At 42.5% G+C, this 15,209-nt stretch overlaps 1 long non-coding RNA gene across 1 annotated transcript in view; it reads right to left on the bottom strand.

Annotated features, from left to right (window-relative positions):
* Window positions 1-287: 287 nt before the first annotated feature.
* Window positions 288-15,209, bottom strand: part of LOC140700293 (uncharacterized) — a 57,505-nt gene continuing 42,583 nt past the window's right edge. Inside the window, exon 4 of the long non-coding RNA XR_012078683.1 lies at window positions 288-704. This is a non-coding gene — a long non-coding RNA (uncharacterized lncRNA). The remainder of the gene's footprint in view (window positions 705-15,209) is intronic.

The raw sequence follows: 15,209 nt of genomic DNA, 5'->3' as shown, positions 1-15,209 counted from the left end.
ATATCTTATACCCACACCCAGGCTCCTTCAACCTCCCCTGCTCTCTACGGTCACTAGTTGCTTTTCAGTTAGGACTAGGTTGGACCGCATATAACAGAAAACTCAATACATAGCAGATGAAACAGAGGAAACTTATTTTTCTTCTAAGTAGGAATCCTGAGGTAAGCAGGTCTGGGCTGAGATGGTGGCTGTTGGATATTAGAGACCATGGTCCTTCCATCTTTCTTATCTATATCTTTGACTCTGGTGTCATATAGTTGCTCGAATTTCAGCCGTGATCATGTTCATTTCCCAGCAAGATGAAAGGTGGAAGGAAGAAAGGACAAAAAGGCATACTCTTTTTTAAAACTATTCCTGAAGCCCTGTCCAACAACTAGCTGTCACTACATTGGCCAGAATTATTCATGTGCCCACACTCGGCTCGAAGAGTGGTTGGATCATTGCATGAGATTCAGTTACTAAGGCGGGATCTTGCTGGGTTAGGCCTCTCTTCTTTCTCATTGCCCAGATTCTGATCCAGATTCTCATTTTTTTGTCTCCTAGGCCACTTCTCCTGGGCTCTCTGCCCAAAGGTTCCCATCTTCAACCCATCTGACATGTTGAGCAGTCTTCGTGGTTATTAAGTGGCTCCCATTTGCAACAAGCAGAACCCACGAACTAGTATCTCGTAAGACAGTCACAGTTTGATTGACCTTCATGGTGTTCTGAAAAATAAGTGAATTACATTAATCGTCAAACTTAACAAGCTAACAGTCTCTCTAAAATCCTGCAGTTTCCTCTTTTGATAGCACAGGCTCTGGATCCACATCCCTAAATGACAATAATTAGCTGCGGTTGAGTCCTCACTCACTCCTTGGATAGAGTTTGGGAGTTCCAGTGTGCCCCAGCCCCTACCTACTCTTCCTCTTGCCTCACATCCAGACCACTTCCCTAATGTACATTTCCTGAGTATCCCCTGGAAGTTTATGAGTTTATAGGTCTTGATTGAAAGACTAAAGTCTGAAACTCCTGGTCTTCTGTTCAAGGGCCTCCCGTGATCTGGCCTTAGCTCGCTCTTCTGGCAAAACTTCTCACGATTCCCTTCATGTGGTCTGAGATCCAAACACTCCCCACACTGCACCTCTTGACTGTAAGCTTCATGAGGCCAGAGACCATGTCTGTTTAATTCATCAAACTATTTCTAGTCCCTATAGCCATGCCTAGCTCATAAAGAATGCTTAATAACTAGTTGTTCAATGAATCAATGAAGTTTGGAGAGGACTAGGAAGAAGACTGGAGGCTACTGAAGCTGTCCAAGCAAAAAATTATGGTGACTTTGGCTTGGGGCTGACAGGAAGGGTGGAAAGAATTGAATGGATCTGAGAGATTATTAGCATGTAAGAGTTCTGGGACTGGATGACATAATGAAAAAGACAGTAAGGGCAAGGGAAAGGGAGGGTTTCAGAAGGCGAGACTTGATTGCTGGATCATGCAAGAAATGCATAGCACTATCATTCCCAGAAAGGAAACAGTTAGGGAGAAGCAGGCTTTGGAAGTTCATTTTGGCCTTGTTGATTCTGAAGATCTTTGAGGCATTCAACTTGAGATGTCAAATAAGAGGTTAGGTGTATGGATTTGGAGCTCAGAAATGCTTTCTGGGCTGAGGATATAAATTTGAAAAGTATCAGAATTATTAGCTGTTGAAACTCTGTAAGTGGTTATGGTTTCTGGATGCTGAGGTAGATAGTATAGAATAGAAGAAGAAAACAGGGCTCATGGCCAAGTCTTGGGAAGCTGACACTTACTAGCCAAGAAGAACCTGAACCTGCAAAAGAGGTAGAGAGGGAGTGTCCACAGCAGGAGAAAACCAGGTAAGGACTATACTGGAAAGCCAAGGAAGAGAGTGTCTCAGGATGGAAGGCGTGATCTGTTGGTGAGAGGTTAAGAAAGATGGGAGCTGAAAAACACCCACTGATGTAGCATTGTGTGTGTCATCATGGGTGACCTTGGAAGGATCCATCTAGCAGACTGCTGGGCCTGGTAGGGAAAGCCTACTGGAGAGCATTCATGGGAGATGAGGAAAGGGAGACAGTGAGCACAACGTGGTACCCTAGGCCAATGCTGGATAAGGGATGTGGACATTAAGGATACCCCTGGATAGGACTGAAAATGTCTATTGGATTTACTAATATGGAGGTCATGGGTATCCTAGGAAGATGTAGCCATTGTAGTGGGGGTGGGGTGGTATTATGGTTGGAAGAATTAGAGGAGTTGAGGATGGGAAGAGAAGGAAATGGAGAATGTGAAAATGATGTGGCCTCATAATGAAAACTGACTTCTCTCTCCTTTGCCTCTCTGTCTTCTGCATAAGTGCTGAATGGGAGTCTCATTCACCCCCCTGCCTCCCTCAGCCAGTGGATCCACAGATGGTAGTGAGGAAGAGGGGATCCAGTATATGAAGAAATGCTTCCGCCTTTTTCTGTATCCCAAAGTCAGCTGATGCATCGGATTTTTTTTTTATGTACATGTATAAACCATTCCTCCTGTATCGGGTTTCCTCATTTGTGTATGTGTTTAAATGATTTTAACGTCGAGCTCGAGGCCTACTGCTGATTTAGAGTTCAAAAGAATCTCCCCCATAGTCCAGGGACATCCCTATGTGGTTTCTAAGAAGGATAAGGCGTTTGAAAGTGAAGGCACTGTCATACATAAAGAGAAAACGAATTCACTGTGCAGTCCAGGAGGGGAAAAGACCTCAGCATGCAGCTGGGCTTTGGGATTCCATCCATCAGAAGTCGGACAGAGACATAGTTCCTGAACCTTCACACTTACAGGAGAGGACAGGGTGTTCCGATTTCACAGATGGTGGTGAAATGTAAAAAAAGAAAATGTTAATAACTGATTTTTTTTCATCAAAATCATTTAACCTAATCTCTAATGACTAAGTACCTAACCCTACTTACAAAATGCCATTGAATTTTAGGCAACTACATATTTATAGCAAAAGATGAAAAAATTTGAAATATTTAATTGATCATCTGGGCTTTAGCGAGGCCTTGAAATTTAATTCCATCACTCCTCTGGACTAGTAACTGTCCAACAGTGATACAAGGTGAGCCACAAATCTAATTTAAAATTTTCTATTATCCATGTTAAAAAAATTAAAAAGAAACAGGTGAGATTATTTTAAGACTATTTTTAAAATCCTAATATATACAAAATATTATCATCTAAATGTGTAATCAATATGCAACTGTATTAATGTTCTATCTTAAGTTCTTTAGTTTATACTAAGTCTTCGAAATCTCGTATGTATATTTACCTGTATAGCACATCCAGTTCTGACCAGCCACATTTCAAGTGCTTAATAGCTACATGTGGTTAGTGGCTACCTTACAGGAAAATGTAAATAAACAATCATCAAAGAATCATGTACAAAGAGAACCCATATAACTGGAAAATACAGAACCCATATTTACAGAGCATCGACTATGCGATACCCCTGGGCTGACAATTTTACGTATGTCATGTCCTTTAGTCCTCACCACAATTCTGCCACGTAGGTATCATTATCTCATCTTGATGGAGGGGACACTGAGTGGTTAAATTGTGCTTCACTAAGAAGCATCAGGGTCAGGTTTTAAACTCAAGCCTGTGCTTTTTTTTTTTTAACACACAACCTTTGGCAACATCATTAAATGATTAAAAACCCCTGCTTCTTGATATAGATCATGATGTTCACTCCAGACCCATGTTCGCAGTAAGAAGGACAACTGGAAGGCCACTGAATGTCAAACACTCCAGAGAGCAACAAGAAAGGAAACAGTCACCTCATCGAATCCCAATTCTTACTAAATAATGATGTTAACCCATCTGAGAGCAGATTTTATTGAGCACTTTCCTTGTATAATAAGCATCACGGAGGGAAAAAAAGAAGTGCACAAAATTACCTGGCTCTGACCCACCTCTGTGTGCTTTGCCCTCCTCATTTTCCCTCACAGGAAACTTTGTATTCTCCCTTCTCCTCTCAGGGCATTAACTCCTTTTCATCCTTCAAGGTCTGGCTCAAAGGTCGCTTCCTACAGGAAGCCCTCCATGATGCCCCAGGCAGAGTAGATCATTTTACCCTTCAGACATTCACAGCATCTTTCTGTCAGAGTTCTTATTACTCATTTGTTCCTAAACTGCTTCCCACAGAGTGTTAGTTCCCAGAAGCAAGAAGGAGGCCTTATTCAACACTTGTTGAAAAAGGGTCTAACTCAGCCATCAGCTGGGGTCACCTGGGCCCTTAAACTCTAGATAAGAATGATCCAAGTCCCAATTCCATAGATTAAGGAAACCTAAAGCACTTCCCAAGGGTTCTTCAGATTCAGGAAGAAGTTCTTACAGACTTCTGGTCAATTCAGTTCTCATGTCTGGACTTGATCTGCTCTATGTCTGGTTCTTCAATTCTGCGCCAGCAGCAGCCCCTATTTAACATACAGCTTCCTCTCTGACTCTCCCCACCCCAAAAGCAACCATGAAAACAAGGCATAAAGACCAAGTGATCACAGGGAGGAGTGACATTGCAAACAACAGAGCAAACAGCTTAAAATCATGTATTAGGTATTTCTGCAACCCTGCTACCCTCTTGTGTTACATTCCCAACTCTCAAAAACTTCCCAGCTTCCCTCTCTCCCATCTTTTTTCTGCCATCCACCTTGCTTTTCTCCTCCATTTTTTCAGGAGCCCAACTCCCCACATTCCTTTCATTTTCTCATATAGAAAGGTACGCCTTTCCCTTTCTGCCTGGGCTCCTCCAAATACCTATGTGCTGGGGAGACTCCAGCCCAAACACCCACCAAGGCATTTTTCCAAGCAAAGACAGTTTCCGTCTTAAGAAAAATCTGTCAGCAGTTTATGATAATAATAACTTTGCCTTCTGTCTAGAGCAGGGGCCGGCAAACGTTTTCTGCAAAGGTCCAGATGGCAAATAATTTTGGCTTTGTAGCCATAGGATCTCTGCCACAACCACTCAGTTCTGCCATTACAGCACTAAAACAGTTGACAGAAAAATGAATGCATATGGCTATGTTCCAATAAAACTTTATAAAAACACGTGGTGGGGGAGGCAGGCTTGGCTTCCCAGGCTACAGTTTGCCCATGGGTGGGACTTGGCCCAGGGATGGTAGTTACTGAACACTGTTCTAGAGAATGAATGAACAAACAGCCACACCCTTAAAGAGCTTCCAACCAAGTCAGGGAAACAGAGCAGAAACATGAAGATCACCAATGTTTAAGAGGTAGTCAATGTTAAGTCTCAGATGAATGATTCAGGTCATCCAAGCTGACATTTCAATGGAAATTTCTTAACACTACTGGATGAAGCACTAGTAACTCTGGGTAGTGTTGGGTGGCAAGAGCTCTTTTCAGATAGTTAAGCTCATTAGCTAAGAGGACGGTGATCACCTAGTACAAGTGTCAACAAGCTACAGCCCACTGGCCAAATCCTGCCCACCACCTGTTTTTGGCAATAAAGTTTTACTGGAACACAGCCACACCTGTTCCATTTACTCATTGTCAATGGCTGTTTCGCTCCGCATGGCAGAGCTGAGTCATTTCAACAGACTGTATGTAGCCTGCAGACCAAAAATATTTACCGTCTGGCCCTTTACAGAAAAAGTTTGCTGACCCCAGTCTAGGACATTTTCAATGAAAGAGGAGAAAACTAACAAGACGGCTACTGAGTTGTTCAGGCCTGTGCTTCTAGCTAAACTGATCTTACAGCCAACATGCTCCCCTCCCTGTGCGCCCTTCCCCTAGAATAACTTATCCGTTCGCCCTAGAGGTCTTGAGAGAAGGTCATGGACTGAACCTCAAGAAAACAGGCAGACCCTCCTCAATTCCTCCATAACAGCAAGTTCTTATCAAGATAGAAGGAACGTAGCCCCTGCTTACAGCCTGACTGTTATCACCCTCCCATTCCCATTTTTCTGTAAAACCCCGGACCCGTGCCCCAAGTCGGGCTCACAGTCTTCACAGCATTAACCTGCTGGGACTCCTTTGCCTGGCAGAGCAATAAAGCGGTTCTTTTCTAATTCTCCCAAAACTCTGCTTCCAACTCTCAATTTGGCTTTCTGAGTACAGAGGCTGTTTTTCTGCAACAAGAAGAACACAGATTTTGGAGCCAAACGGTCCTGATCTAAGCAGTGGGCCTGTCACTTTCTAAGTGTGACCCTGGATGAGTTACTTCACCTCTGAGGTTAGCTCTCTCACTTATAAAATGGGGTCAATGTGTATCTCACCAAGCTGTTGTGACGATTCAATGAGACAAAATGTAAAACGCTCAGGACGGTGCTGGACACACACAACGGTACTATTTCCTTCTCTTTTTCCCTCCACGTAGCAACGGATAGTAAAATAATGACGCATTTATTGGGTTTGCAGTAATTCCCGAACAAAAGTGATTGCTGTTTAGATAATGTTAAGGCAGGCAGACTAGCACACATCAAAGATTTACAGATTCTCTTAAAATGAGCTTCAAGTACATTGCTATATTTGCATGTTGCTCTTTTGTTTCTAAGTGGCATCAACTCAAGAAAAAGTGGCTTTTTTTTTAAAAGAATACTTATTGGTTCACATAACTAAATATTCCTGGGTTGGATCTTTGTATATGGTGGGTCCAGACACTCAAACCATGTCATCTGAAATCTGCGTCTTCTTTGTTCTCCTCCTGGCAAAGCCGTCTTTTGAGCGGTTTTATTCTCAGGCCGGCTCTCCCCACGCAATGGCAAATGCCCAGAAGAGCTACAGACTACGGCTTAGCTTAGCACGGGGGTCCACAAAGGATAGCACTTGGGCCAAAACCCACCTGAGGCCTGTGAGCTAAGGAAAATTTTTGCATTTTAAGGGGTTGTAAGGCCATGTGACAATCAGAAACTCATGGCTGGCCAAGCTGAAAACCATTATTGTCTGGCCCAGAAAGGGTTTGCCAACGACAGCAGCTCCAGAACAAAAAGAGCTATTCTTGTCCACTGTTTCCAGTAAAAGGCTCAAGATTGCCTTCCTCCTCAATTGTTTCCCTGCACAGCGTTCTGGCAAATTCTCTCCTGTCTGTCTCAGATGCAGAGGCAGTGGCATCAAGGGCTTCCCTGCTTCTCTCTTCAGCTGCCTTTGAATTTGTAACCTTGTTACTAAACAAAAGTTCATGTGCCAGAGGCACAGTGAGGCCAAACAAGCCAAAATGTGGGAGTTTGGAGCAGAGAAAGGTTTATTGCAAGGAGCAAGAAGAACAGCAAGGAGAGCAGCAAGGAGAACACATGGCTTGTGCTCAAAAACCCCCGAACACTCCGATAGTTTCTGGAGAAAATGTTTTATAGACAAAATTTGGGATGAGGGCTGCGAGGTGTGTGAGTTTTCCTCTGACTGGTCGATGGTGAGGTTAACGGGCCGTGTTCCAGAAATCTTGTGCTCATCCTGAAGTTGAAGTTACCATTCTCCACCTGGCAGAGAGGGTAGTTCCTGCAGAAAACTCAAAGGTACTGTTACGTATATTCCTGCCCCAAGGCTGCACTATTGCTTCTTGACTCTTCCTCTCTTGTTCCTGCATTCCCTCCTTTCCTGATTAGCAACTGAATATGCCCTTTGGAACTCAGGGCAGGTCAAGAAGACTGAATGAAGCTTATTTTACAAACAGAAGGATTTGTACCAGGGAGGACCCCACAGGGTCCTGCTCTGTTTCAACCTTGCTCTTTTCTCACAGTTCGATTTAGCATCATCTGCTCAGCCTTTTTGATGATTTCTTTCTTTCTCACTACTTCTTTCTTACCTTTAATCATTTCATACGTTCTTATTTTATAGCCTCTATCTGATGTCTGGTTTTGGAAAGATTTCTACTTCTATTGCTATGCCTGCTGGCATTGGCTCTTGAATTTGGAGTTATTAAAAATCTTGGACTGCAAGGTTGAGCCAAGATGGCGGAGTAGAGAGACTCACAGCTCGCCTCTCCCACAAATACACCAAGAATTCCATCCACAAACCCACTGAAGCACACAGAACACCTATGAACTCTGGCAGAGTGTCTCTCGCTTTGAAATACAGGAGGTTTCTCACAAAATCCAATAAACAATTTTATACTGTATAGTGTAGGGAACTATATTCAATATCTAGTAACTTACAGTGAAAAAGAATATAAAATGAATACATATATTTGTTCATGTATGACTGAAGCATTGTGCTGCACACCAGAAACTGACACAACATTGTAAACTGACGATACTTCATTAAAAAATATGTATACAAATCTTGAACTGTGAATTCATTTTACACAATGTTTGACCCAAAGGAATTCTGGGGCTCCAGGTTTAGGGATGTCCCTCCAGTAACGCTTCACCTCTGCTTTTGCCAGGAAACTTGGGAGCATTTAAGAACCATATCCATGCTAATTTAACATCCAGAGGTCCCTAGTGCCATATAGGGAGTTCACCATTGAACCTGAAAGCTGGTGAGGGCAGGCTCGGGTTTCAAATTCCCCCCCCCCCTCAAAACTCACTCCAAGGAATGCAAGCTTGCCTGTCATTTCCCTTGGTCTCTGGAGGAGGGGGAGTGCCTCTTTCCTCTTTGTCCTTTCACTAAGTGTCACAGCTTTATACGAGATACAGAGTTTTTCTTCTGTCCCAGGGAGACCACTAAAACCCCAGCTCCTTGGTTTCTGAGATCGTCAAATACCCCCAGGTAGTCCCAGCTTTAGTTTGCAGGTGGCACTTTGGTTTTTCGTTTCCATTTCATTTTTGGTCCCTGGGATTTCCTTTTCTCTCTTTTGAGCCCAGTTTGACATTTTGAGGGATGCTAGCTCTGTTTTATATGCATTTCCAGGTGTCTCTTAGCAGGAGGGCTTTATGTAATGCAATCCACCACATTGCCGGAAACAGAAGTCCCATTAGGCCCCTGGGACTCCGTGTAAGACTCTGCCAGCATCACATGCCACCTGCAGACATCTTCCCCTGCTGCTTTTTTATCCCCTCGTGAGCGCTCACAAGATGTTCACTGGAGATGGTCATCTGAGTGAGTCCCCGGGAGAGCACAGCAGAGGCTGCGGACATGTTTTACACGCAGGTGCTCCATATACCCACACGTGGTGTAGCAGCACCGTGTGGGGGTTCAGAGCACAAGCTCTAGAATCGGATTGACCAGATTCAAATTCGATTTCTTCTACTTCCAAGATGGGTAACCTTGGGTGAGTCATTTAACCCCCCTGCACCTTCATTTCCCAAGAGGTGAAGTAGGAATAAGATGGAATTACCTCCAGGGAGTTGCTGAGAGCATTAGATGAGGCAACGCCTACCAAGGGCCCGACACACAGTATCTCTCCATCAGGGTGAGCCTTGGTTCGGTTTCAGGGAACAGCCCGGTGCTGGGGAGGAGATCTGTCTCCTCTAAGCTCTCACACACCAGATCAGTGACGGAGGGGGAAAGGTTTATCAGAGCTGACCTGCCCCTCCCCAGAAGTGAAAAACGGGAAGGAGGATGGAAAGAAAAAGCCTGAGGTCATCACCTCGGTCACGGGAGAGACTATTAACCCGGTCCTCAGGGAAAAAAAGAAGATTCTAAAAAAGCCTCGTTGCAAATGTCGACTAGGGTGAGGATTCCCTAAAGTTTGTGTGCACTGATCTAAAAATGAAGCAGATAGCTCCCCAGGGCTTCTCAAGCACAGAGGTGCCAACCTTGTTTAGGGAGGCTGTGGGGAGAGCTGACAGAGCTCAAGGGGCTTCCAGCAGGCAGGGTGGCACTGAGGGTAGTCAGGGATCTCTTAACCTCTGCCACCATGGATCTCCACGCCACCCTCCATCTGCCTCTTATCTGACTCCTAAGTGTCAGCATTGAAGTGTAGCACAAATTCCTGCCTTCGGAACATTTCCTCACAAAAGGAGAACAAAAGACCATCAAAGAAGCTCCTAAGCATTTTCAAGGGAAATTTGAGCTGATGCAAAAATGTAAAAAAAAAAAAAAAAAAAAAAAAAACCTGTAAATTATAAATGCATTTTTGTTACAGATTAGAATCAGCATGGCTGAGAAGTTTATTTGAAGTATTTTTAAAACCTTTGGCTACAAGAACAGTTATTCGTCCCAAAAATATTTCCAAATGGGGCATTTGGCACTGCCTGGCAGGAGTGTGGAGATTAGGAAGTGGTCCTCAGGCTGTTTCCTTCTGAGAAGTGGTTTGAACCACTGGGAAATGTGTTTCTCACTCAACAAGTGCTTATTCGGCAGCCTGAGAGGCAGAGAGAGGCGACAAAAGCCAGATATCAGGAGCACTCTTTTTAAATTTTTTTCAGGTCACCAGCATTTGTAGGAGCAACCCGCTGTGAGCCTTTAACAAAATTCTGTAGGATTCTAGTTGAATGCAGATCAAAACTTGCTACAAAGTTAACCTGGGATTTTTCCAGTTAAAATCCTTTTGTCTGCTGTATGTTTTGGTGACACAAGTAGAACACAGTTCACACAAATTGTCCTCATGTGTTGTTCCTACATAAGTGCGCTAAATCTTCTCATTGTTGTTTTTTTCTTTTCAGTATACTGATGTCTCCACATTGTGACAACTTCGAACGATGGCTGCCTTGTCACCTGCTGAGCAGGGCAGAATTAGAATCTATAGGCTGAAGGAAAGCACGTCGTGCCTTAATACGCAGAGATAATTACTGCCTCTGAGAGCTGTCCGTCCGCTGAATCCACTTGGCTTTGCCAAGCAGGGAGTTCCCATCACGAAAAGCAGGAGAGGCCATCACCAGTAATGCTGCAGGAGGACTTCTGGGTGGGTGTGGGATTAAAACACAAGCTCCTAGGTCTATTCCAACCTGAAGATTCTGTGATTTCATCTTTTCAAAAATAATATTTACATAGTACTTCAAAGGGCTTAATGAATCTCACATGATCTCATTGACTTTTTTAAATAATAGAGGTTACTTTTTTCTGACTTTATAATAAGTGTAAGGAAATATAAATAATAAAGACTTCTGAAGAAAGATGGCACAATGAAGGCAAAGTAGAGATTCTCTTCCCTCGATGTCCAGTATATGAGCAAAAATAATGAAAACCAACAAGAAAAGGAAATCAGCAGAAGCCAGCAAATAAGGAAATGGGTACAAAGGAGGAAGTGAAGTGATACCATAGATGGCACTGCAGGAAGAGGAGGACATGGAGACAAAGGGGTGGTTTTAGAGGAGTGCAGGTTCTAACCCTGTGCTCACCCTGGAAGCCTTGAATTGTCAAAAATCTTGAGCATTTTCATCAAAAGCTCCAAATCTGGTAAGAAGCAAACTAGCTGGACACATTGGGTTATAGAATGGGTTAATAAGAATACAAGTTTAACATACTGGGGCCCAAAGAGAAAATGATAAAACAAGACAACGATCTGGGAAAAAAAAAATTTTTTTTCAGTTCTATAGAAACAAATTAAAGACCAAAACAACATTACTATGGAACTAGTAAATAAATAAAAATAGCAAAAAACAGAATAGACACAGCTCAAAATAAAATTACACACAGAAAAAGACACTTGGGATAAACATGGTGAGTGTGTGTGAAAAGCACAAAGCAATTTGAGCCCCTTAGTTTTGCCTAAACAATCCACAAATAAGACAGACTAAACATGCAAAGATATAAAACAAGGAAACTGCTCTGACAACTGAAGAAATGAATCTGCAAATGGAAAGAGCACACAGCAGGATGGAGGAAAGCAGGCACTGAATGATTAGCACCAACAACAGCCTCATAACTCACTGAACATCAAGGACTAAGGAAAAAAAAAGTCCTTTGACATAAAAAGTAAGGGAAGTCACTTAGGTTGACCTCTAATTTGATAATCAGTATTCAATGCCAGAACATAACAAAGCACCATCTAGAATTTCTAAGGGCAATTGTGACTCAATAAGATTTCACCCATCCAAGGTGAGTGTGAGTATAAAAGCCACAGATAAACATCCTGACACCTAAAGAGACTCAGAGAATACACACCTGTGTGGGGTTTTTTTTTGGCTGTTGTTTTGGTTTTTTTTTTTGGAAAAACTATTCCAGGATAAGACTCAGTCAATTTAGAGATGAGGCAAAACAGAGTAATTGGAAGGGATGGGCTGCGGTAAAAAGGGCTTATCATGGACATAGAATCAACTTGAACACAGAACTGAATACAGATACTGAACAATTATGAATACAGATATTAAACAATTATGGGAGTAATATTTCCACAACAGAATGTGAGTGTTGGAAACTACAATATTGTAAAAAGAGTAACAGAGCCAGCGTTGGGAAGTGAGAGGGACGGGGGCGGAAAGTACAAGACTAAAGTTTCACTCATCTTTCATAGCCACAAGTCACTCAACACTGTCCAAAATTGAAGCCTGTTGTTAAAAAATAATGATTCCAACATCTTAACATTTTTCATAATTTCCTTCCTTAACCTTATTTCCCCAAGAGGGAATTTTAAGGAAATAATCATTCTTGTGGTAAAGATACATTTAACTAAAGGACAGAATTCCTTTAATTCCTTCAGTCTTAATTTAGTTTTACTTTTTTTATGTTAAATTCAAGTAATATTAAATCTATTACTTTATTAAGAAATAGCATGTGTGACATGCTCATATTTCTGCAAAAATATTTCTTCCTCTCTAGGTCTGTTTCTTCCCATCTCTGTTTAGCATACCTTCCCCTCTCCTCTCTTCTCCCTTCCAAATAGTGCCCCGATTTTCATTTAGATGTTCATCTCTCCACCAGGCAAGAGAGGTCCTCTGAACCCAGCTCCAGCTCTGGGCTGGTGTGACTGATCCCAGGATAATGCTAGCTCTCCTTCTCCCAGGGAACTCAGGGAAAGCCAGCCAGAACGTGGCAGATTCCTGCCACAGAATCTGGACTGGTCTTGTCACTCAGCTAAAGCCTAGGAAGCTTGAGGGCGGGTTTGTGGGAGACTTCTGGGGAAAGAGACATCTTGCTTTTACAGTACACTCACCACGCTCACCACAGGAGGCGCCCTCTCTCCCTCTCGACTTGGCGTGGGAAAGTGCAAAGCCTAGCGCAGTTTTTAATTTTTTAACACAAGTGAATCCACACTGAAACACACACTCCCACACACAGAGGGCAGGGTCACAGAGCAATAAGGCTGGATCAGACTCTGAGCGTCAATTATGGCAATCAACACATTTCTATACGTGTTAAACCAATTTGAATCAGATTTTACATATTTTTGGTACTGAAAACATTGTAATTGATACATTTACTTAGAAAGATGTGAAATAATGTTCACCTAATGATAATCACTTGGGGTTATTACTAAAAATGTACATTCCTCCTTTGCTTAAATACTTTATAATGAGCATGTTTCATTTCATTCTACAACCACAGAAAAGTTGTTCTTAAATATTAAATTGTAAAACATAAAAGCTATATATATATATTCATTATAAAAACAAGAAAATCTAAACATTTCCTCTACCAAGTGCCCCAGCTAGAATTAGGGAGAAAGAAACAATGTTCTCTGGTCAGAAAATATAATAAAAATGACTTTAGAAATTGTTAACATCTTTATCATGCTGAGCAGTTGAATTTTCACAGTACAAGAGGTGATATTATAGCATCCATTTTATAGAGAAAGATAACCTTTTCATCTTTCTGTGACAGCCTGAAATTCCTTTGAAAAGAGACAAAGCCTTCAATAGCATGATTAAAGATCAAAGGTTTTTAACATACATGTGATGTAGAAAACTAATATGTACACACGATTAATGTTACTCAAAATGTAAATGGAAGTAGCAAATCTTTTCCTGGTTTTGTTGGCATGGGGTAGATTGGAAGTCCCTGGACTTTTGAAAGTTGAGAGTGGCTGGGCTTTCTCAATCTCGTAAGAAGAAGTCCCAGGTCTCACTCTGAGAGCTGCCACCACCTAAAATTGGACCTCTGGCATTGTTAATGATCTATTTTATTCAATGTTGTCTCTCCAGCACTCAGCTCAGTACCTGCTATGTAGTGGGTGCTCAGTGAAATCTTGATGATGAAAGAAAGAAAGGAAAGGGAAGGAAGGAAAGAAGGAAGGAAGAAAGAAAAGAGGGAAGGAGGGAGGGAGGGACAGACGGACGGAGGGAGGGAGGAAGGGAAAAAGAAAGAAAGCAAGCAGGAGGGCAGAAGGGAGGAAAGAAGGAAGAAGCAGAGAAGGAAAGAGAAAGGCAGGAACTGTTTTTAGCCTCACTTCTGATCCACCCCCGTCCCCTTCTCCAAGTTGTTGGTGCCTTGGAAGGGTTAAACCTGTCTTCCTCTTTCTCCTTTTTCTCCTCCTACTGGCAGGAGCTCAAACAGCCATCTTGGACCATGAGAGCGTGAAAGGGAAACTGCATTTTGAGGACAAAGTAACAAGATGGAATCCCAGTTAAGCCACTATTGAGGCTTAAACTGTCTCCCAGACTTCTGAATGGGGAATTTAAAAAGTCTATCTTGTTATAGTTGCTGCATTTTGGGGTCTCTTAGAAATAGCAACCTGACTCTTGACTAGTAGTAGTCAAGTATGGACACATTCTAATAGAAATAACAGTTACCAGGATGGTAAAATCATTGGCAATTCTTTAATTCAGTTCTTTCTTTTTTCTTAAATACTAGATTTTTAGAAATTCAACTGGTTTGAGGGAATTCATTGGGTCACACAATTAAAACTTCCAGGGGATTTTGGGTCCCAGGTATAGTTAGATCCAAGGATTAAACAATGTCTGGAGAATTCAATCTCTCTCTCCATCCCTTGGCTCCGTTTTTCTCTGTATTCAATTGACTCCCAAGCAGGACTTCTCTATGAGGTAAAGGCTGAAGCTCCTGGATTACAGTAACCTGAGAGACATCAGTTGCAGTGGGAAAAAACCAAAATAAAACCCTTATCCCCAGAGTTTCCATAAAATCCTCAAGGTTGACTCTCACTGGCCTCTCACTGAATCATGATCTCATCCCTGAACCAATCACTGTGGCCTGTGGTTCAGGCCTGGGACATGTGCCTGCCCCTGGAACTGGGTCAGTTCAGCTCTACCCGAGCCAAGTGCACTGAGAGTGGGAAAGGTGAGGTTCCCCAAGGACAGGTACTTTTACCAGAAAGAAAGGAAGGAATGCAGGCAGGCAACAACCGCAGATGTCTACTATAATTTATTCCTTGATTCAACAAATATTTATTGAAACACCAAGAATGTGCATAGCCTCGTCTCAAGCAACAGGCACGCAGACTGAAGATG

The sequence above is a fragment of the Vicugna pacos genome, chromosome 2 (genome assembly GCF_048564905.1).
Source record: "Vicugna pacos chromosome 2, VicPac4, whole genome shotgun sequence".
NCBI lineage: Eukaryota > Metazoa > Chordata > Mammalia > Artiodactyla > Camelidae > Vicugna > Vicugna pacos.
The sequence above is the reverse complement of the archived record's forward strand: the minus strand, read 5'-3'. Positions and strand labels throughout refer to the sequence as shown.